Source organism: Lissotriton helveticus, chromosome 2_1 (genome assembly GCF_964261635.1).
Source record: "Lissotriton helveticus chromosome 2_1, aLisHel1.1, whole genome shotgun sequence".
In the NCBI taxonomy this organism is placed as follows: domain Eukaryota; kingdom Metazoa; phylum Chordata; class Amphibia; order Caudata; family Salamandridae; genus Lissotriton; species Lissotriton helveticus.
In genome coordinates, this window is record NC_136059.1 from 284,193,742 (window position 1) to 284,217,586 (window position 23,845).

The 23,845-nt window shown below is 46.3% G+C and overlaps 1 protein-coding gene across 1 annotated transcript in view; it reads left to right on the forward strand.

Annotated features, from left to right (window-relative positions):
* The window catches only part of RAB27B (RAB27B, member RAS oncogene family), a 787,666-nt gene that overhangs the window by 244,836 nt on the left and 518,985 nt on the right, over nucleotides 1-23,845 (forward strand). The gene's annotated exons all lie outside the window — the stretch shown is intronic.

A 23,845-nucleotide genomic window follows, 5' to 3' on the forward strand; every position in this document is an offset into this window, starting at 1 on the left:
GCAGGAACGCTTGATCAAATCCATCCCAAGCCTTTACTAAGATTTTATGAATGCATATATTGCATAGGTTTCACAGAAGAATTTTTGATAAAGCAATGATTTGCTATTTGCAAACTCTGATCCTGGGCTAAGTTTGCTTCCTCGACTTCCTCTGATATCTGTTGATCCTTCTGTTTTAGTATTTTGCCCCATGTTGTTCAAACTCCTTTAGAAGTTCTGTTTTTGCTCTCCCTGCATCTCATTACTGCTGCTTGCCTGCAGTACTTGATGCCTCTTGCTCTTTCCTCCATGGAAGTGTTCGTGTTTGACAGACACTGCTATGCTCTTATTGGTCGCTCGAGGCATTAAAACGCCAGAAGAAAAGCAGACCAGACAAAGCACACACGTGAGAGGGACCTACAGGGGCCTGGCTGCACCCTGCAGTAAGTGTGGGCGTGGTGTCATCAGGAACATCCGCCAGAACAAACACAAACCGCAGAAGTAAATAATAGTCTTTAGAGATGACAAGATGAATCAAATCATCATTTATTTACTGCACAGACTGGAAAGCATATTTCGCCTTAGTTCTTAATTACGTGATGTAGCATTCACATTCAGTCCTAGCAAGGCTTGGCAGACTTAGGCTTATGCAGCAGTAGGTAACCTTCTGGGCGACAAAAGTCTCTATTTTACTCTCCACAGGTGTGTGTCGGCATAACAATTTTTTTAAATCAAGCAGAGTTTTTCCTCCTGCAAAAAATGCTACACTTGGTTGAAGGAGTGTTTTATCATTCAAGGCCGAATCCGCTTTTCCGTCAGACATTTATTTGAGAACATCTCTTATATTACAAACAAACATGAGGTAAACATGAGGGGGGGAAAGACGGCTGCCCTCTGGTACTTCGGACTATATCTATTCCCTCAAGGAAGTTCTTTCGCTATAGGAAATTCTATACTCCATGCCTATAGAAGTGCCTTCCCAGTGTGTTCTTGTGTTTGTAGTGACTGCCACTTATTGCAGTATTATACCTCTATTTGTATCCAGTATGCTTATGTAACATGCACACGTGTCACTCTTTCCTCTTGTAACGTATCACTTGCTACCTCATCTTGTATCTTGTTTACTCTTGCTACCTGCACAATTGTCACTTTTTCCTTTTGTAACGTAACGTTTGCTCTTGTACTATGCACACTTGTAATTTTCTCCTCATGTAATGTTACTGTTCCTATTGTGAAGCGCTCTGGCACCTTGGGGTAAAGTCTACGCTATATCGAAACGCATAAATACATAAATACATTCCTGGTTGTAAACAGATGGAAAATTGACTAAACTAGTGGGGTAGTCCATTGTGTCCAAAGGGATACCCTACAATGAGATGCACATGCATTGCATGGCTATGTTTTTCTAAAACTAGACTTCTGAGTGTCACTTTGCACAACTTTAAAAAACGCTGAATGAAGAAGCAGAGTGTGGTCAGTTTGCTAATCTGAAGAACTAATGTTCGACCTCTTTTTTCCAGAGCTTTCCCCCTTCCACCAAGAAGCTTCAGATTCGGCAAGAAAGGTTCCATCTAGAGGAATGCTTTTAGGGGACGTTTGGTGCAGTTGGGTCAGTAGGAGACAAAAGCTTTACCAAGAAATAGTATTAACAAGTCTGGCCCAGTTTGATGAATCTGCATGAATTCGTCGAAGGTTCATCCTTTACGATGAGGTCCAGCTTGGTCAAGGGTGGCTACTGATTTGGGGATTCAAACTCTCCATTGGTCATAACGCGTGATAAGCATCTTATTAGTATCTACCATGTTTGAAAGGTTCATGAGCGGTGATATGGCTGTAGTACAGGATTGGCTCTGAGTCGAGAAACAACAGCCCTGTGAATGGAACATCAGCCCACGAACTACGGTCAACCGGGTCATTACAAATATTCACATATGAGGGGCAAAAACAAAACCTGAATAGTTTGCTCTGACCAAACAGACCTCTAGAATTAATTATATTGTCTGAGGAAAGGAGCTATTGTTCCTTGAAACCCAATAGGTAGTGGTTAAACAGAGGGGACATTTTGAGACTTAAAACTAAGAACCCATGCACACCTATTAAACAGTTGACTCTGAAGGAACAGCAACTCATGGTTTGCCTCTGCTGCCTTCCTCATCTCAGCTGAGTCAGCCAGTATCACTTTCCTCACAACGTGTTTCCCAGAGCCCACCCTACAAGTCCCACCTCCAATAGATAGTTGACCAGCAAAAGGAATGAAAGAAGGCAAAAGGTTAGTGAGAACTCCAAGCTAGTGTAGGAACCATACAAAAACAGCGCAAATCCAAATACAGGGCAGCAATACAAGGTAACGAGGTGCGGCCTAAGTCACTCACCCAAGAGTCCAAGGCCTACATGTAACAGAGTGAATCAACAAATCTGAAATCAGATAGACCTGTGCAATAAACAACTGATAAATCCTCCTTCTGTGCATGCTCTCTAAACAGACGTACTAGGTTGTGGACAAGCGGCTTCCTTTTATTATGTTATCTACTCCTTTTACTCGTTTCCTTTACTCATTTAGTAAAGCACGGCCCCTAAATAAGCACGCTGCGTGGACGCAGGTGCTTTGAGAGTTCTCTGAACAAACGCTCGCTCTCCGTAATTGCCGATTTTGCACATAACTTCAGCTGCCCTAATTTTAACTTTGCACTGTGTTATCTAATGTTATTCCGTTTTTAAGAAACTGACTTTTAAAAATCCCGTGTGGGGAATTTGAATCTGTTACGATGGGGGCTTTCCTCACTTCCTGCTTTGCCGGTTAGCCACTGAGAGACGCCATTTTTTGTCAGTGCGCTCTCGAGTTTTTCTGGCTGCCAGCCCATAAATATGCACACTGCGCCGCTTGCGCACCTAAGGCAAGCCCATCTGCGCCCCTCAGCGTCCCGGAAGGGGCCAGGGCCAGTTACTCTGCCGATTGGTCTAAAGGGCACCCCTTGTGGTCTGCCAAGGACAATATCTGTGCTGTATGTGGCTTCAGTTTACGTTCAGACTCTCTTTTATCTTTGCAATCCCGGTTTTCTTTCTCTAGGCCTTCTAGACCGCGGTCTATTTGAGCGCCTCTGATTAATGCACATTCCTTAAAAGAGCACCATTCTGATGTGTTTCAGCTCCTCTATGACAGACCAGTTGACTTACTTTTTGTTACAGAAACATGGTTGGACAATACATCTGACCTGTTTGTTGCTCTGGCCACCCCTAAGGGCTTCAAAATCGCCAGGGCAGATCACCTGTGGGGAGGGGAGGTGGAGTGGCGATCATGTATAGGGACAAGTGGGACTTTATTGGGGCGACATTCACACTTGGGGTGACTCCGAAGCTCTAGATTTCAGCCTCAGGTTTTCCCCCCATTGTTTGTTGGGAGGTTCTCTAATCTATCGTCCCCCGGGCCCTGTTAGGTCCTTTTTGCAATCATGGGGTGATTCTGTGACCTCCAGGGCTCTTTGACTCCCACAATATTTGGTTTTGAGGGATTTGAATATTCACCTTGACCAGGCCGATTTGAATGACTCACTTGCTTTTCGTGACATTCTCCAGCTTGGCAAACTATCTCAATGGGTCACCCGCACTACACATAAAAGAGGTCATATTCTCGACCCTATTTGTTCCAATTTCGCTATCATGGCTGAAGATCCTCTTCCAGTCGCTTGGTCAGACCACTCTCTCACCTATTTTTCCTGGGAGCTAGCCTCGTCCTGCCCTTCAGGCCCCTGCTACCGAAAACCAGATTTAAAAAAAATGTAACCTTCCAAACTTGCCACGGTTCTGGTGGCTTCTAGACCCGCACTTACCCCGGATCTTATTTTATTTATTTATTTATTTTTATTTATGCGTTTTTATATAGCGCGGACTTTACCCGAAGGCGTCAGAGCACTTCACAATAGGAACAAAAAATTACAAATGAACAAATTACAAAAGCAGACGATAAGTTACATGAGGTAAAAGTGACAATTGTGAGCAAACAAAATACATGAGGTAGCCAACAGTGCATTACAGGAGGAAAGAGTGACAAGTGTGCAGGTTGCAAGTGAAAACAAAGTACAATTAGAGGTAATATACTGCAATATATGCTAGACACTGAGGCACAAGAACAAACGTTACGTAGGCAGTTCCATGAACATGCTTGCCACACTGACTTTGTCCAGGTTCTCCAGGGAATCGCCTTCTAAACCTTGGTTTACCACGGACCTGTCCGGGCTTAAGCAGGAGTGTAAAAAAACTTGAACGTGCTTGGCGCCTCAGTGAGTACTGTCCCCTGGCCAAGGCAAAAAATCTGCTATACTGCAATAAAACAGGCTAAGAAGCCGTATTTTGCAGCCTGCATTGAGCAGGCACATAACAACTCCAAGGAGCTTTTCTCTATAGTTCAGAGTTTTACGTCCTCTGCAGCACAATTGTGCTCTCTTCCAGCTACAGAGGGCTGGTGTAACACTCTATCCAATTTCTTCATGGATAAAATACGCACGATTCAGGCAGCCTTCACTTCCTGCCCCGGTCCTCCTTCTATTCCTGTGCCTACTGCCATTCTGCCTGTTGTCCTCAGGCACGCTCTGCGGGCCTTTTTTCTTGTGGATTTGTCTAGCTCTCTCAAAATCCTGAAGGGTTTGAAATCGGGTTCGCCCACAGACCCCTGTGCGGCGAGACTGCTTGCCGCAGTTGCGGAGATTATCAACCCCGAAGTTGGCTCGGGTACAGGAGGCCTGGAAATAGGCAAAGATCCTTCCCCTTTTGAAGAAGCCTACTCTTCATCCCCTGATTCCAGGGAACTATCGCCCTATTTCCCATCTGCCCAGTTTAGCTAAAGTCTGCTGCTCGCCCGACTCACTGCTATTGGGGTCTCAGGCGCTGCCTGGGGCTGGCTGAGGTCCTTCTGTAAAGGGCGGGCGCAACAGGTCTCGCTGCCACCGGCCACCTCAACTCCGCAGCCGGTCACCACTGGTGTCCCACAGGGGTCTTCCCTTAGCCCCCTTCTTTTTAATATCTATGGTACTCCTCAGGTCTATTTAGCCGAGGAAATGAGGACTAAGGTGATAGCCTACGCTGACGACACCCAGCTTCTTTTTACCTGGTAAAAGGATGAGGACTCTGTATCCTATGTTCAGCACTGCATGTCTTCGGTTTTGGAGTGGCTTGCGGCGGCCCAACTCAATGTAATGAAGACAAGTCAGAGATCCTACTCTACGGTAAATTCCCTTCAGGCTTCAGAGACACGATCTGGCCTCCTGGGTTCCCTCTACCAACCTCTAATGGAAAATATGCTAAAAACCTAGGAGTGTGGTTTGAGGATAACCTCTCCTTTTCTGCTCAGGTGAAAAAGCTCTCAGGCAGCTGTTTTGACCTTCTCGAAACACAAAGGAGTTTTTTACCTCTCCTCCCTAGATCTGCCAAAGAGATGGTCATCCATGCCTTGATCTTTTCTCTAATGGACTATGCTAATGCGTTGTACATAGGGATCCCTGGATACTCTCTAAATAGACTCCAGGTCATTCAGAATGTGGCCGCCAGGCTGCTCTTGGGAATCGCTAAGAGGAGCAGCGTGCATGAACATCTCTGCGTACTCCACTGGCTTCCGGGGGCGGATCGGGTCAAATATAAATCCCTGGTCATTGCTCATCGAGCCCCCTACGGTCATGGGCCTGGCTGTTTACAGAAGCGGTTCTCTTTTTATGTCCCGCTGAGACAATTGCTTTCTTCAGCTCTCCTTCTAGCTAGGGTGCCCTGCTTCATCCGCCACCAGATGGGTGGTTACTCCTTGGCCGTTAAGGCTGCCCAGGCTTGGAATGCCTTTCCGTTTTCATTGTGCAATACTCAAGACCCATTAGCCTTCAAGAAACTTTTAAAAACTCACCCTTTCCCATAAATGACGGTTGTGTAGTTCAGTGACTCCTCTGGATCCGCGCCGGGGCACTCCTCCGAGAAGCTGTTGCGCGTTATAAGAGCACTTAACATAACATAACAACATAACATTTATCATGTCTCTGAACCTGAGGTAGGCGGGGCCAGGGGTAGGATGTATGGGAACTCGGTTTATTGCGCTTCTGTGGTAACTGGAACTCTAACCAAGCTTATAATTTACAATTATTCTAAGTGAAATATTTGGCAAAACTGTTATAAAATCAAGATGTATTTTTATACAAAATATGCACTTTTGCCATGCCTAATTATCATACATCTACTTAGGATGAACAGCCAGTGTGACTGCTTGATCACAAGACAGTGGACTCCTACTATGGAAAATGTTGCCTTTTTTCAGGACTAAAGTATACAAAAAGTTATGGAGGGAATGCTTGAATTAATCTTAGCCAATAGTAATTACTCAGGCCGCATCCCATTCCGTTGTTATTTTGCATTCCATGCCACCTCAGTTTGGATCCAGCCATATTCAAATCAGCCTCCATCATGCTCCACTGGGAACAGTCCAGCCTGACCTGCCAGCCAAAGTCCTCCCTGAATCGGAACATAAGCAACCCAAGACCGATTTCCCACTAGTTAGGGCTCACCGGCTATTTCTGACTTGGTTCCATTGACACAGCGTGCAATGGACCCACATCTAGGCATACCCATCGACCTGTTATTTTGCACACCGTGCCATGTTCTGTAAACTTTAGTGTGTCGCCCTAAGTGGAACGGGCATGCGGAGACGGGGGTCCTGTGCACTCTGGGTCAGAGGAACTTAGCTGTATCTGACTGAGATGCCCTAACTAGCGTGAAACCGGTCATTGGTATTTAAGAATGACTAGTTGGCTCTCTAGGTAGCCACAGGTTATCCCATTGAGCCCACGAATAATCATGAATTTGTCTTACGTGATATACAATCAAAAGGAAGGGCGTGTTTCGAGTTTTGAGACCAGGGGTGACAAGCTTTTGACTGGTGCTGGTACAAATTCTGCCTATGTATATTTTAGCAGGTCAGGCCTGCTTCTCTCTTTCCTGAACATTTCTGCAGATTTCGTCTGGGAACAGTTCTACCAATTCATTAGTACAACTTTACATGGAAGTTGCAACTTCGTTGCTGTAGGTTTTCTTTTCTTTTTAAATGAATGATAGCACATAGTTCATTTTGTAGAACAGGTAGAGTTTGTTTTCAGCAACAGGGTCAAAAGGAGAAAGCATATTACATACCCAGCTCCCACGGTGAGCTGCTTCTCCGAGCACAGTGCCATTATTACAATCCACCATATAATCATTTTTAATATTCTTATTAAAGTCAAATTACTGTCTCATGAGCCCTACTTCGCCCCCAAACAAATCAGAGTTTGTAATTAGAATCCCAGGGCCATAGGAATATAAGGACCTCCTGGAGGGAGCAGAGAGCAGCACACAGCACTTATCATTGCGGGATATGGAACAATGACACAGAAGTGCATTCAAAGAACTAGGTCAGCTGAGATGGCTGAGAAAAAACCTCTGGCATCACTAATGTCCGTATTGGCAGCCAGCAGTGAGTGCCCTATTTTCCTCCTGTAACAGGAGACTCATATTAATATTTCCACCACAGATATCTTCCCCCGATGCATTTAGGATCCGAACTCTGAAACAGAAACAAATATGTCGGCAGGATGGCCTGATGAGCTGAACTTTCGCTTCTGAAACATGGGTGGTCTTGAGGCCACAAGCTCACGTCAGCATGCCCAACGTAGTCTTCCATCCTTGAATGGTTGGTAAATTGAGTACTATTGAACTGAGTAATTGTAACTTTGGTTAGTCACAGTGCTTAGAAACGCCAAAAGCGTGTTGTGAGGTGCTCCATAAACAGATTATTAACCTTTCTATAACTCATTTGTTTGTGATATTATACTGCGCCTCAGCAGGGGTTATAAGTGTGATTACATATAGAATTATAGAAGGGTAACAGTACATTACAGGGATGCATTTCACTGAGGGGTTCTGAATGAGGTAAATAGGCAACAAGAGAGAAACTTGAGTTGGGGAGGTAGAAGGGATCAGTTCAGAGTTATTGTGTTATGATTTTCTTTCAGGTGAATTTACCTGCTTACGTTCAGAAACAGTATTAAGCACATTAGCGCAAGATTTTGGTTTTGAACACGTTCAACCTTTTTGACAGGATTGTATTATTTATTTGAGTAGTTTGCACTTACCCGCAATTGAGCCGGAAATGTATACTTGCTCAGAATGTACTGTAGTATGTTTTTGAGCGTTTACAAATTACAATAAAAAAAGTTTTTAAAAAAGAGAAACTTGAGTTGCCTATGATCTCATTCAGAACCCAAAGTTGAAAAACATCCCCATAATTCACTTGTAACCCCTCTATGATTGTATGTTATGTATGGCCCCAAACATTATCTGCCACCCCTTCAACTACTGCGCAGGAGCTAAGAATAATGGGAGAGCATAACATGGCCTCTCCTCCCTGACGCAAATATGAGAAATAAATATCTTGCCTGCTATTCTTAACCAAAACCCACTCCCTTCCCTGCCTTCCTTCCCCCTGGTGCAGCCGTGCTTTCCGCTTTCAGTCGAAGCAGAGAAGCAGCGCGGTGCTGACAGACGCTCAGAGAGCCCCGCCTGGGAGCACTTTATGACGTCACAGCCGTTGATAACCAGCAGTTTTGGGATCAACTGTTGTAATGTCAAAGCAAAGAGTTATGACTTTCAGACACTGATATAAACGGCAGAGGCTCTCTGTGAGAGTCGCACACACAATACAGAAACACAGGGGTTGCCACTAGTTATCAGGATGCCTCAGCAGTCTCTTTAGGCATCATGTTCCCTATGGATATGCCAGACACTAACATAAAGTTATGCACTTTGCTTTGAGTGCTACTTCGCTCAGAGATATAGCACCGTTGACTGACTGGAAACGCCATGTTTGCATTTTCTTTTGAGCTGTGCAATATTCTGGAATTTATTTCTAGTTTTTCTTAGTGAAATCAATCTAATATTTATAAGTATGAAAAATATACAGGCCTTAGTTCATTAAATCCTCTGCATTCACTGTGCTTTCAAAAGCTAATGAGAACACCTGCCCGAGATGGAAGGCCACAAGATCTCAGGAAGGCACTCTGCAGGGGCCTCCTTAACAGGGGCCCTCTCTCCAGGGATGGTTTCTGGCCCTTGCCACCCTTGCCAGGGATGTTGTGGTAGAGACCCTTCGGGCACCCCAATAAGCAGCACCCACGACCACCACCGCTCACTCTCCTTAGGGGAAGCGCTTCCTTCTGGCACTCCGGTGCTCACCCACCTTGCCCAATTATCCAGGGACCCAAGTAAATCGCCTAAATGATGTCTGGGAGCCGCACCCACCATCTCCTACCTCTCAGAAGTGTCCAGAGACCCGAGGGAGGAAGGCGCGTGCAGGCGGCCCTCGCCCTACAACAACCGGCATCTATCGTGTCAGTCGCTGGTCTTTGGAGATCCGGGCTGACAGCTCTCCAAGAACCTGTCAGCAGGGGACGGGCTCTCTGCGCTGACGAGAGCGCGGCCGGAGACAGGGAGAGGGGTGGAAGCTCCAGAGAGGAGAGGGACTGGCTGTAACAGACAAAGAATATAGATATATTTTTATTTACAGTGGGATGAGGTGGGTGAAGATGTTTTAGAGGGTGCTGTGGGAGGGGGGCAGGATGCCAGGTATGGTCTTTGTGTTTGAGGAGGAGAGAGCACAAATAAGTGTGCGTGTGTGTTTGGATGGCAGGATAGTAGGCCTATGCAACTTTTAGGAATTATTCGGGGTAAAGGGTGAAGGCGGACAGGCCACACTGTGCACGGTTCTCCCCACCCACCCTCTTCCTCTGCACAGCTGATACAAAGGATGCATTCACAACCAGGGCTTCACTCTCTTTGTCTACTTGAACCTCTGAAACCCTCGGCAAACCCGCAGGAACGTCTCAGTGGAAAACATCCCTCTTATTGACAGCTCCCCGTGCGTAATTCTACGCGTTGTGTACTTCACCTTACAACACCGAGTCCATGTGCAGCTGTGTACATATGAATAATTGAGTATCTGCTGTGGAGAGAAAGACAATGGTCGCTTCTGGTTTGAAAACATAGCAAACCCACGTGTCAATCTGTCTGCAAGCGAGATTTCAGTCGCATTCGGCCATGATTCAGAATGGTATCGAGGCCTAGCCTACCTCTGCTGCTGAGAACACCTCAGGCTAGATCCACTTCCAAATTCTTCCCAAAAAGTAGGACAGAGCAGCATTTTAAAGCCTTTTTCAGCAGGGACATCTCACATACAGATGAGACAGCTCTTCTTCAACCTTTAGATATGTGTGCGTGGTGCCACTGGTAATGACAGGGTACTCGCCCATCCCACGCGCACTGTACTTTGTTGGCAATTTTTGGTACGAGCCGCGGTTCAATTGATTTCTGCTGCTGGATCTCTTGGGTCAAGATTAGTGCACTTCACTCCACAACCTCCATGACTGCTCCAGCAGACGCCATGGGCCCGCATGGTCATTGTGAGCCTGATCAGCTAGGTCGCCGCAAGGCCTGTATACGCGCAGTCGCTGACTGTGGTGGACAGCTCGATTGATCTGAATTTAAGGCTGGGCAATGGCTCCTTCTGAATCCATAGAAATGAGTTTGCCCACTGGGAACTCAGGCAATTGAAAAGTGGGCCAGAGCTTGACAGCGTGGCACACCTTGAGATTTGCTTCATGTGCTGCAGTTCACTGACGCCGTACTCACATACAATGTTAAGTGCCCCATAAGTACTCGGCAGTGCTGAATAATACTGCTATGTTCCATCTGATGAAACAGCGCCATGCATTCATGCAACAAGCTGCAGCAAGTAGGGCCTGGAGCTACAAAATGAATCAAGTGCATGAATTTAGCACAGATCCATGCTCCTTCCGGACCACCAAGTAATGTATGAACGAACACATAGACTCTGAGGGGCTCTAAATCATAGTCTGATTCCTATTGGGTCATAAAGGCTTATATTGCCTGAATGGCCGCATGTATATAAAAAGCATCCAAGACAAGTTGTGCACAATAAACATATGCCTATTCTTACCTGTACTATGGTATGTTTGAGACACTATTTATTTGTTTTATTTCCTTCCATATAAGAAGCAACAGTTGAGGTAAATTGCTTGGTTACTATTTCTTGGACCCTTTTCTGCATTATGGAGCAGCTGAAAAGCATGTTCCCTATTTTCCATATAGAGCAAGAACTTATACCACATCACTAGCATATGATGTCATTAGCCATTCCATGAGATTGAATAGGGCTTGATATAGAGTTTGGCGGATGGTTATTCCATCGCAAACACGACAGATGTGTCATCCAGGGGTGTGGCTTCAATTGGTGCAGTGGCACCGGGGCGCAGAGACCTGAGGGGCCCACTGAATTCTGATTATTGCTGTATTTCACAGTTTAAACCCCATTTCCTTCTTGCACTGACTGAGCCCCATGACTCACTGGCTATGCCACTGATGTGGGCCACCTCAGTACAAGGAGGAGGGCATATCTGTCATGCTTGCCATGCAGAATCCCATCCGCCAAACTCAAATTCAGACCACTGGACTTTAAATCCTTTGCTCCCTCATGCCATAGGGAAAGGTAAGGTAAGATGAAAGTAGCAAGTGATGGTAACAAAAGCACTTAATTCAAACTTCTCACACACGCATACAAAGCAACACATAATGTAGGCCCTGCCTGCCTCAACAGCAGCATACCCATCCACCGACCATCCAGAGACACCTCCACTCAGCCGAACTCTCATTGGCACACATACCCCGCCTCCACAAAAGAAGAGCAGGTTGCGCCTTCATACACATCTCCCCCACAACATACAACACCCTCCCCCAGCATATCAGAGCCTACATATCACTTATTGAGTTCTGTAAGAAGCCGAAGACCTGGCTTTTCGCATAATCTTCAGGGAGACCACCACCTACCCACCCTCCCAGCGCCTGGATACAGAACATACCGGAATATTCCAGTGAGAAAAGGAGCAGTATGCGCTATTAAAATATGCTAAGGTTTACTGTTTTAGTGCCTTTGGATTCTGCTATATAGAGTTTACAGCTTTGCTATCTGTGGAAAGAGACACAAACTCAAGTGTTGTGCTTCAGGGGTCTTTGACTGCGCTCCTTGCTAATGTGGCATCTGCTGCTTTGAGGCATTCTTGTTCTCATGGGAGGTATTTGCTGTAACAGGTTGTGTGCATTTCAGTAAACGTTACTTGGAAGCAACGTGGTTTAGCAACTTTTAGCGGCTCATCAGACCCTTAAATTCTCACATGCAATGCAACCTCTGGGGAAAGGATGTGGCAACTTTGGAACTGGGGAACCAGGTTCGACTCTCTGCGTCAGCTCAACATTCTGTGATCCTGGGCAAATCACTTAACCTCCCGGTGCCTACCAAAAATGAACGTGTCCTTGTGAAATGTAACTGGTGCTCGTGTGAAACACTCCAGTACATTTGGATCGAGTTTGCGCTATATAAAACTGCAAACAAATATATAATCAAATGTTTCAAAGACTAAAATGAATGATGGCATTGTGTGTGACAAGTCTGGATCTCTTCTCTCTGTGTTCAGGGTGATGAGATTAAATCGCCCCACTGAATCCCAGATCATTGACTGTATCCCCTACACAGGTTAAACGTGGCCCCGAGTGACCATGAAACTCCGGAGTAATGTGCAGGCGGGGGCACTTTATCTTGTATATGTTTGTGCAATATGAACAGCTTTCTTTCCTTGAGAGCAGCTGGCCTTGGCCCGCCCCATGTTGCTTCTTGCCTCTACTGATGTGTGCTGCTTAAGATAACTCTAATGCTAGAGGTGTTCAGAGTGTCTGCTTCATGGCTCCCTTCTGACACAGATCCACACACGCTCTTTGGAGCTGATTCACAATCCAGAGCACGCTGATCACCAGGGGAAGGACAATCTGGCCTTCAGGGCAGCCACAAGTCACTCATGGGCTGGGTTCTTCCCCAAGGCGGGGACTCTTGCATAGAGTTTAGAGCAGTCCTTGTAGCAACCCCAGCTCTGCAGACTGGTCAACGTCATGAAAAGAGTGACAATGACCCGGCCTGGACTGAGCTCAGAGCTCAAGTCTCTGGCATTGAGGGCGGCACAAGTCACTCATAGGCTGGGTTCTTCCCCTAGGCGGGGACTCCTGGCATTGAGTTTAGAGATGTCCTTGTGGCCCCTCGAGATCCGCAGATCTCGAGGGGTCACCGTCAGGTAAAGAGTGACAATGAGCCCTCCTGGACTCAGCGCGGAACATCCTTCAGGTTATGGACTCCCACCCAGCTGCAGCTCGCCCTTGCTCTGTGCTTCATTTCGGTAACACCAATAGTGAATGACAGCCTATTACCCATTATTGTAATAATACAAGCAATGCAAACACTAGCTGTGGGCGAGGACAGTAGCATTCACAGGGAGCAATTCAGCCTGATGGCTGACCATGGCATATAGAGGCCCCTGCTCCAGTCATCGCACCGCTTGTCCATGGCAGCGGAAGTCTGCGCCCTGGCTTAAGCGTTCGGACATGCAAAAGTGTTGGACCATTAGCAACATAGTGCAGCATCACTGGTAGGCATAGCCCTACAGTGCCTGGGGCTATCACTTCATCGGGGTATCACCGCATTTGTCCACAGAGTCACTCCTGAGGCGGAAGCCGGGAGACGTAGAACTGAAAAAGATCGTAATTTTTAAATGTGTATGCTGTGATTTTAAACTGCTTTACTCATTGATCAGACCCTGACGCTCACCCCAGCCACGCCGATCAGCTGATTTACTAGCTGGAATCGGAAAAAACGCTCGTTTCTCTGCCGCCATTACCACGAGCGAGGAGCCTAGAGACACGCCCATCTCTCTTGGCCACGCCCCCCTCCAACGCCCAAGCTCCCACTATAAAACCATGAATCCATGCCGGAAGCGCAGCGGACGAGCGCAGCGGGCGCGACGATGGCGCGCCGAAGCCGCGCCAAAGGGGTGCCAGTCTGCGCCAGTCCGCGCCGGACCCGCGCCCAGGGCCCAAACTCCTAGCCAGCTACAAAGTCATCCTAATAAACTAATGAAATACTCCTTCTCCGATTTGTTAGAGGTTAAAAACATCATGCCTTGGCAGGACTGCCCACATCTTAACTTAGAAGAGTACTCTAATGTGCTGCATATAGCCTGCCCACACTGTAATTATAAACTTAACCACTCCCTTACTCAGATACCTCTAATTCCAGGGGCACCTTGTAATGAGACCACACGCATTAAGTGCGCACTGGTGAACGCTAGATCTATGTGTAAACATAAAGAAGAGGTGGCCGAATTAATATCAGCACACAAATTAGATATTCTGTTTATAACAGAAACATGGGCCGACTTGGCTTCCGACCCCGATCTTGTGACAGCCGTTCCTGAGGGCTAATATATTGTCAGACAAGACAGACTGGCAGGAAAAAAAGGGGGCGGCCTTGCCATAATACTACGGCTAAACCTAGCAGTAAAAACCGGAACTTCAGATACCATTCCTGCTGAAACATTATCCTTTTCCATCACGCTTTCCCCCACCCAAATGTTTAATGGAGTTCTACTCTATCGTCCCCCAGCGGCCCGAACGCCTTTTCTCCAATCCATTAGCACTTTATTAGAAACAGTGCCAGAAGTCTCTGACTTCACAATACTTGGAGATTTTAACTTTCATTTAGAAAACATATTAGACAAAGATACTTTGAGCCTGATTGAGTATTTCAAGGCCGTTGGCCTAAATCCGTTAGTTACCTCACCCACACACAAAGCAGGTCACGTTCTTGACGGACTATTTACGAATAACCCGGCCATTACCCCCCCTATTGTTATTCCTATTGTATGGTCAGATCATGCAGTGGTGATTTTCTACACCTGTGTCAAGAAACACAAAAATCAACCCTTGGCAAAAAAGCAACAGAGGCCCAGCAGAGATTGGAAAAACATAGATATGAATATACTAGCCGAGAATCTAGAAAATACTAAACCATCCAAAGTGTCAGACCCTCAACTAGCAGCAAACAATTACAACCAATGGCTCACAGACACTTTTAATCAAGTAGCGCCTCTAAAGAGAGTGCGGTTAAATCGCGCAACACCATCAGCCCCTTGGTTCTCTGAACCGCTAAGAATAGAAAGACAGAAATGCCGCAATTTAGAAAGGCGCTGGCGGGTTAAGTATGATAACAATGACAAAGAAAGATACAAACAAGCGCTATCAGGCTATAGGAAGATGCTAAGACTGGAAAAAAGTAAATATTTTTGTGAACAGATTGAAAAAGCAAAGAACTCCAGTAAGCAACTATACCAGGTAGTGGCTACACTAACAACCATACCAGCAGCCAATACCACTGAGACCACCCAAGACTTCTGTGATCAAATGGCTGACTTTTTCAGGACCAAGGTCACAGAAATCTTTGATAAATTTAACAATGGCATGACACGGGAACCTTCAGATAACATCAAGTACGTACAATTCACATCCTCCTCTCTGAATGAATTTCTCCCTCCATCACTATCGGAAATAAAAGATCTCATTAAAACAACTAAGTCAGGCTCCCCGCTGGAACCTTGCCCATCAACCATCATCAAGCTAACATCTGATGTGGTAGCCCCTATCCTGGAGAACATCTGCAGTACCATCTGTGAATCAGGAATTTATCCTCAAAGTTGGAAAACTGCCACAATAAAGCCACTTCTAAAGAAACCCACTCTTAACACCTTGGAATTAAAAAGTTATCGCCCTATAGCAGCCCTTCCTTATCCATCTAAAATACTTGAAAAAGTGATAAACAAGCAGCTGGCTAGCTACATTGATCATAACAACTTGTTAGATAACACTCAGTTTGGGTTTAGGAGAGGACACGGAACGGAGACGGCGCTCATTAAGGCTTCTGAAGAGATCAGACAGATCATGGACCAGGGTGGTTCGGCTGTTCTGATCTTGCTTGATCTCTCAGCGGCCTTTGACACGGTCGATCATAACATCTTGATCGACCGTGTCACAGCCATGGGCATAAAGGGCAAGGCTGCGGAGCTTCTGGCCTCTTTCCTGGCTAACAGAGAACAGTCAGTAAAAATGGGGAACTTCTATTCACCTACGTTTGTGCTGCCTTGCGGAGTCCCCCAGGGATCCTCGCTGAGTCCGACACTTTTTAACATCTATGTGTCGGACTTGGCGAGGGTCATCAAAACCTATGGAAAGGGAGTGACTTCGTACGCTGACGACACTCAGTTGGTGTTGGCAGTGCACAAAAATGGGATCGAAGTGGCAGCCAACTTTCAGACGGGCATAAGAGCCATCAGTCATTGGATGGACAGTAATTGTCTAAAATTAAACACCGATAAGACCGAGGTAATGGTGTTTGGAGACCTAAAACCATCTTGGTCGCTGATCTGGTGGCCACCCGAAATGGGCAATCCACCCACCCCAGTCTCAAAGGTCAGAAACTTAGGAGTGCTGTTTGACAACAAACTAAGTTTCACCAATCACGCCAATGCAGTAGTTTCCTCTTCTTTTTTTACGCTACGGAAAGTGAAAAAGCTACTACCTTACCTTCCCCTGTCTGCAGGGAAAACCCTGATGTCCTCCTTGGTGTTATCCAAGGTGGACTACTGTAATGGGCTTCTGCTGAATGCTCAAGAGCAGGTCTTTAAAAAATTACAAATGGTGCAGAACGCCGCTGCACGAATTTTGACCAAAACCCCCAAATTCGCGCCTATCTCATCCGTCGTTTATCAACTGCACTGGCTCCCAGTAAAAAAAAGAACAAAATTCAAGGCTTTGTGTATTACATACAAGGCACTGAATAGCCAAGGACCCGAATTCTTTAGGGAATCACTGCAGATGTATGTTCCCAAGAGAGCGTTAAGATCTGCCTCTTCCGCATCCCTATGCATTCAACGAGTGAGAACAGTCACTTGGGGAGATAGACGTTTCTTGGTGGCTGCCTCGAGGCTCTGGAACTCCTTACCCCATCATATAAAAAACAGCTCTTCACTGTTGCTTTTTAGAAAGCAAGTGAAGACTTGGTTATTCACTCAATAAATACACAGGAAGTGCCTCTCTGTCTGCCCAGCGCCGAGACACCATTCGTGGTATTTGTTCGCGCTCTAGAAGTTTCGAAAATAAATAAATAAATAAATAAATAAATAAATCATCTAGAATAGGGTGGGGTGGGGGGGGTCAGGCTCCTCCCTGGTCCTCTCTACTCTGTGATGAGATGGAAGAGAGGGAAGTGAAAAAGCAAGAGATTAAAAGCTGAAGCCTGTTAATGCATGTCCCTCTTTTGTGCACCAGACATAGGTCACTTTTTTGCTGCGCAACTGGATTCAAGCTAGCCTAGCTGATGAGGAGGGATACCCCGAAACCGGTCCCAAGATCCTTGTTTCCAGTCCAGGGAGGACCTGGCTTGGCAGTTTGGGCTGGTCTGTTCCCATGGGGAGTAGGGTCAAGACTGATTTGCATATGGCTGGGTCCAATCAGGGGTGACGTGATGAACGAAATACCGATGGATTAGACCCAGATCTTTGACTGGAGTTGAGTGTTTGAAAAGTTTCAACACTCCGTCCATCATTTTATTTTGTGATGTTCCTCTATTGTGCAAGCCTCAGCTTCATGTATATGCTTTAGAGCCTGATTTGGGAGGGAGCTGAGGACCTGCTCTGAGGGTTCATGCACCAGCAGCTAAAGAGCTGAAGTGGAACTGCGCAGGCAGCTGATGGTAAGTAAAACAAAGTGTACTCACATGTGTGCATTCATGAGTGTGAAAGACTGTGAGAGAGAGTGTGTGTGTGTGTGTGTGTGTGTGTGTGTGTGTGTGAGAGAGAGTCAGAGTGAATGTGAGAGAGTGAGAGTATGTGAGTGAGCACAGATTGAAGGAGACTATGATCATGACGTGTGCATGAGACTGAATGATACAGCCTGTTTGAGACAGTGTTAGAGCAAATGAATGAGACAACTGGTAAGACAGCGAGTAAGCATGTAAGCATGTGAGTGATATCTATGTTATTCAAGTGTGTGAGGGAGATAGTGTGCATGTGAGATAGTGTAAGTGAGGTAGTGTGAGTGATACATTGAGTGAGCATGAGAATGAAACAGTGAGTGAGCATGTGAGTGAGACAGCAAGTGATTGAGTGTGTGCGTGTTTGAAAGCAAATGAGTTAAAGTGTGTAATAGGTCAAATGAGTCAGAATCATTGAAAGTGAATGAAGAGTGATCATTATTAAATCAGAGTGAGTGTGAGAAAGAGAGTGAGACTATGAGACTGTGAGTGAGTGAGAATAAGAAAACAAGAGTGTGAGTGGGTCAGAATGAATGAGTGTGAGAGAATGTGCAGAAGTGGGAGTGAACATTGATTGTGGGATTGAATGTGACTGCAAGAGTAAGAGAATGTGTGCTCTTGTGTGTTAAGATTGTGAGTCTGATGTGGGCAGGTATCCTGATGGTAATTCATAGCCTATGGGTTACCCATGGCAACGTGCTAGAACTGCGTTATTGTAAGTAATTTTGACATAAGTGGAACTCAAGGAATAATATGGGCTCTGGGACACTAGAGGCCATTCTTGGATGAGGCCACCCCTGGCTAAATGCAGGCACTGGCACATTGGAGGTTATTCTTGGCATATAAGTACCCATGGGAAAATGATGCCACTAGTATACTGAACTGAACAGGGGAGAGGGGTTGGCCTAACGGCTAAGGCGCTCGACCTCGGACCTGGGGATCTGGGTTCGAGTCTCGGTAACAAAGCCAAAAAACCCCTGTGATTCTGGGTAATCTCCCCGTGCCTAAAAAAATAAAAATGAAAGTGTGTTCTCATGTAACGTAACTGGTGCTATGTAAAGCGCTCTGATAACTGATTCGGTTCGGTTCTAGTTCGCGCTATATAAAACTCTGCAAAAAAAATAAAAAACCATAAAGGGAATAACATGTAAAATGCTGGTGCTGGAATATCAGAGGCAGTTTATGGCATATAAAGATACATGACAAAATGCTGACATTGGCATACTGGACATAAAGGCCCTGCAGGGAAAGATTCTGCTGCGGGCATATTGGAGGTACTTCTGTGGATATGGGCTACTTTTGGAAAAATGCTGGCACTTGCATATGAGAGGTAATTCTCAGCCTGAGATGTACCTATAGCAAAATGCTGGCACTGACACACTAAAAGTAATTCTAGGCATACGGGATGCCCGTGGTAAAATGCTGGGTACTGGCATGATGAATGTCATTCTTGAATAGGCGGGGACAACTATGGCATATGGAGCAAGTTACTTTTGACATATGGATCACTGGGGGTATATGGCATAAATGGAAAACTTCTGGCACTGGCATATTGTATGTATGGGGGACCCATGACAAAACCGTGGCACAATGGCTTAAAATTATTAACATTATGGGGAGGGACTACTGCATATTTTTAAACAAACTGAGTCAACTCATGGGGAGCACCTTGCATCATTTCCTTTGAACCCAATGAATGTACTTGAATACATAACAAGTGCCTTTTCAGAGCCTATGGCATTTGAGCGATTTTTTGTGAAAATAGTGCTTTAACGTGCACTATTTGACCTTAGGCCATGTGGAGCTTTATTTCCCAGCAGCACCACGTTGCACAGGCTTTCTGATCAAATAGTGTGGACTGAGCAGAGTCACGGACTAGGGAATGGGAACACATCTCCTTTTTGTGTGCTGACTTGGTGATAATCCGTTGAGAGGGGGGCCGTTCATTAGAAGGCTGCATTGCATTGCACTGTACACTTCAAGACAGGGCTCGGAATCAAAGGTAATTCACGAAAATGTTGTAATGCCAGCCTGTCCCTCCCTTCTCTGTGTGGTAAATGAACGAATGTCTGACTGCTCAGCCCATGTCATATTGGTAAATTTTTGTGGCGATGACAACAGAAGCACTACTTATAGAATAAGAGTTCAAAGGAAGAGCAACGTTTCTAACTTGTTGTGAAATGAAAAGGATTCCAGGAGAGTTTAGTTGAACTGGCAAGTTGTTGCACAGTCTCGCTGCCAGGACTAAGAAGGAGCATGTACCCATCTAATTAATATTTTGGCATTCAGTCTATTTGATACCATTAGGTTGGAACTATTGGAGTTTATCTATCATGAAAAGGGCTACTGCACCCCTTGGTGTTCCTTCCCACCATGGATTAACTGCTCATGAGCTGCTTCATCAAGCAGGATCAACAGTCCTACCACAGCAGCCTCCTGTGGAAGTCCTTCATACAAGAACAGCTAGAGCTTCCACAAGAATAGCAGTTGTATCTGGATGCTCTATTGCATCTCAACAGCAGCACAGACTTCCTGAACATGTCCTCAGTCTGGAGCAATAGGGAAAGGCGGTGGAAGTGGGCATGGATGGATCCCGAAGGAGAGTCGTAGTGCACCTGGGGCCATTTTACAGAAGGTTCCCCAGGGGTGCAACTAGCATGTGTGCCCGCTGTGCATGCCCCTGGGGCACGCTGGTATTACAGAAGGGGCCACAGACACATTTATGCAGCCCCTTCTCTAATACTGAACGCGCTGGCGCACATATAGCACCAGCGCTTTCTCTAGAAGGCATGCCTTCATTTGCATGGCGGTGTGGCCCCATGCAAATGAGGGAATCTCTTTGCCTCCGGGCCGCTGAGGCAAAGAAGCTGTCAGGCGGTACACTAAAAGTGCGCCACCTAAAAGGTGGCACACTGTCAATGCAACCCCTTACTCTTTTTTGTCCCGAGCCTGCAATTTCGATTCTGTTCTTATTTAATCTTGCCCTGATTATTTCATTCTTTATTTTCCCTACTCCCACCGGTTCCGCCGCTGCTGCACCTGTGGCCCCTCCCCTGTCACAGCCCCTGCTCCTGTCTCCCTCCCTACAGGCCCACCCCGTCCCCTTCCTAATGGCGGCCACTGCCGGAAAGCGTGTGTGACCCTAGACCTAGGTCCAGGCCAGCACTCTTCCCCAGCAGCTCCGCTTCCTCTGCCTGCTTGCTCCTGCGTCAGTACCCTGAGCGCCTCCCCTTAGCAGGGTTCATGCTCGCAGCCTGCTCCTTGCTCAGGTTGAGCAGAAGTGCTCCCTCCCTCACCTGCATCTGCTTTTCGCCGCCTTGTTGCCGCTCCTCCTGCTGTCCTCAGGTCTTTTTGTCCCCAGTCTGTAACTTAGATTCTGTTCTTATTTAATCTTGACCTGATTATTTCATTCTTTATTTTTCCTCCTCTGCTGCCCCTGCGGCCCCTCCCCATCACAGCCCCCGCTCCCGCCTCCCTACCTACAGGCCCGCTACCCTCCCCTTCTTAATGGCAGCCACTGCGCGTTCACGCCGTTGGTGAGCCTAAGGCGAGCACGTCTGCGCCCGTCCGTGACCCGACAGCGACCAGCGCCAGGACCCCTGGATCTACCAGGCCCCACTGATATGACTCGACCACTCTTCACGCACTCAATCCCAGGAGACACACCGACTGCGCAAGAGCCTCACCGATCACCACCCACGGGCAATTCTCGTGCAGACCCTGCCGCAGATCCTTCACCATCAACAATAACCCCATTACCACTGAAGGACCGCCTGATGCACGCACCACCAAAACCCTGACATGCATCCTCCTCAACATGCGCTCCCTGCACTGACACGCCGTCGAGATCTGGGACCTGATCGACACCCTCTTGCCGACATCTCCTTCAAGGAAACCTGGACCAACGCCACCTCCGGCCCCGACATTGCCACAACCATCCCTGACATTAGAGATAATGGGGTATCCCAGTGACCCTCAGAACCTGGGTATTAAAGTTGAACAAAAACAAATGGTTCTGTCAGATGTGAGTCAATTTCTTTGCTATATTGTGAACATAATTATTCTTTATATAATTCACTCAGTCAGCATGTACGGTATGATATGTAAGGACACACACAACAATTCTCAATTTGAAAAGTTCTTCTTATTATAGAAATCTTACATGTATCACTCAATTTGTAAAAAGTGGCTGTCAGGGACAGAAATGACATAAAATCACATACAGGGTGAAATATTTAGTGACTAATAGTGACAGGTGATGACCGTGCTATACAAGAATAAGTGAGTAAGACCTATTTAGAATTATGGAAAAACATAGATTTTCATCAGCCCAAGAATTAGTCACAACAATCAAATTATTTTCTTTTTTCTTGTGTTGTGACTTATGATGGACAGATTGACAAGAGTAACGTCGACGTTTCGATCCTAGATGTTAGTGCAGAATTATTTGCACCTTTTTCAGCACCTATCTTCGCTCTTTCTGCACCCCTGTTCCCTTTCCTTTCTCTGCACCCCTCTGACTGTTTCTGCACCTTTCGCCTATTTCTGCAGTTATCTTGCCTCCTTCTGCACCTATGTTGCTTTTTTCTGGACTTCTATTGCCTCTTACTGCACCCCTCTTGCCTATTTCTACACCTCACATGCATCTTTCTCCACCTCTCTTGCCTCTTTTTGCATTACTGTTCCTTCTTTCTGCACTTCTCTTGCCTCTTTCTGCACCTCTGTTGCTTCTTTCAGCACTTCTATTGCCTCTTTCTGTACTTTTTTCCATCTTTCTGCACCTCTGTTGCTTCTTTGAGCACTTCTCTTGCTTCTTTCTGCACCTGTCTTCTCTTGCTTCTTTCTGCACCCCTCTTCCCTCTTTCTGCACCTCTCTTGCCTGTCTGCAAACCTGTTCCCTCTTTCTGCACCTCTTTTGCCTGTGTCTGCAACTCTCTGGCCTCTTTCTGCAGTTCTCTTGCTTCCTTCTGCACCTCTGTTGCTTCTTTCTGCACGTATCTTGCTCTTTCTGCATCCCTCTTGACCCTTTCTGCGCCCGTTACTACATTCTGCACTGCTTTTTCTGTACCCCACTTGTTTCTTTCTGCACCCCTCTTGCCTCTTTCAGCACCCCTCCTCCCTCTTTTTGCCTCCTTCTGCACCTCAGTTGCTTCTTTCTGCACCCCTCTTGTCTGGTTCTGTACCTCAATTGCCTCTTTCTGCACCTCTCTTGCCTCTTTCTGTACCTCAATTGCCTCTTTCTGCACTTCTCTTGTCTCTTTCTTCATTTTTCTTTCTGCACCTGTTCCTTCATTTTGCACTTCCCTTGCTTCTGTCTGTACCTCACTTGCCTCTTTCTGCCCTTTTTTTGCAGTTTTATATAGCGCAAACTTGATCCGAATCGGGTATCAGAGTGCTTTACATAGCACCAGTTATGTTACATGAGGACACACATTCATTTTTGTTAGGCAAAGGGAGATTAAGTGATTTGCCCAGAATCACAGGATGTTCAGCGTCATTGCAGAGAGTCGAACCCAGTTCCCCAGATTCAAGGTTGACCGCCCTATCCGTTAGGCCAATACCTCTCCCCTCTCTCATGTCTCTTTCATCACTTCTCTTTCTTCTTTCTGCACCTGTTTCTTCATTCTGCACTTTCCTTACTTCCTTCTGCACCTCACGTGCCTCTTTCGGCACTTCTCTTGTCTCTTTCATCACTTCTCTTGCTTCTTTCTGCACCTCTGTTCCTTTGTTCTGCACTTCTCTTGCTTCTTTCAGCACTTATCTTGCATCTTTCTGCACCCCTCTTGTCTCTTTCTGCACATCTGTTGCTTCTTTCAGCACTTATCTTGCGTCTTTCTGCTCCCCTCTTGCCTCTTTCTGCACCTCTGTTGCTTCTTTCTGCACTTCTCTTGTTTCCTTCTGCACCTCTCTTGCTTCTTTCTGCACCCCTCTTGTCTCTTTTTGCACTTCTCTTCCCTCTTCCTGCACCTCACTTGCCTCTTTCTGCACCCCTGTACCCTTTTTCTGCACTCCTGTTCCCTTTATCTGCACCTCTCTTGCCTGTTTCTGCAACTCACTTGCCTCTTTCTGTAGTTCTCTTGCTTCCTTTTGCACCTCGGTTGCTTCTTT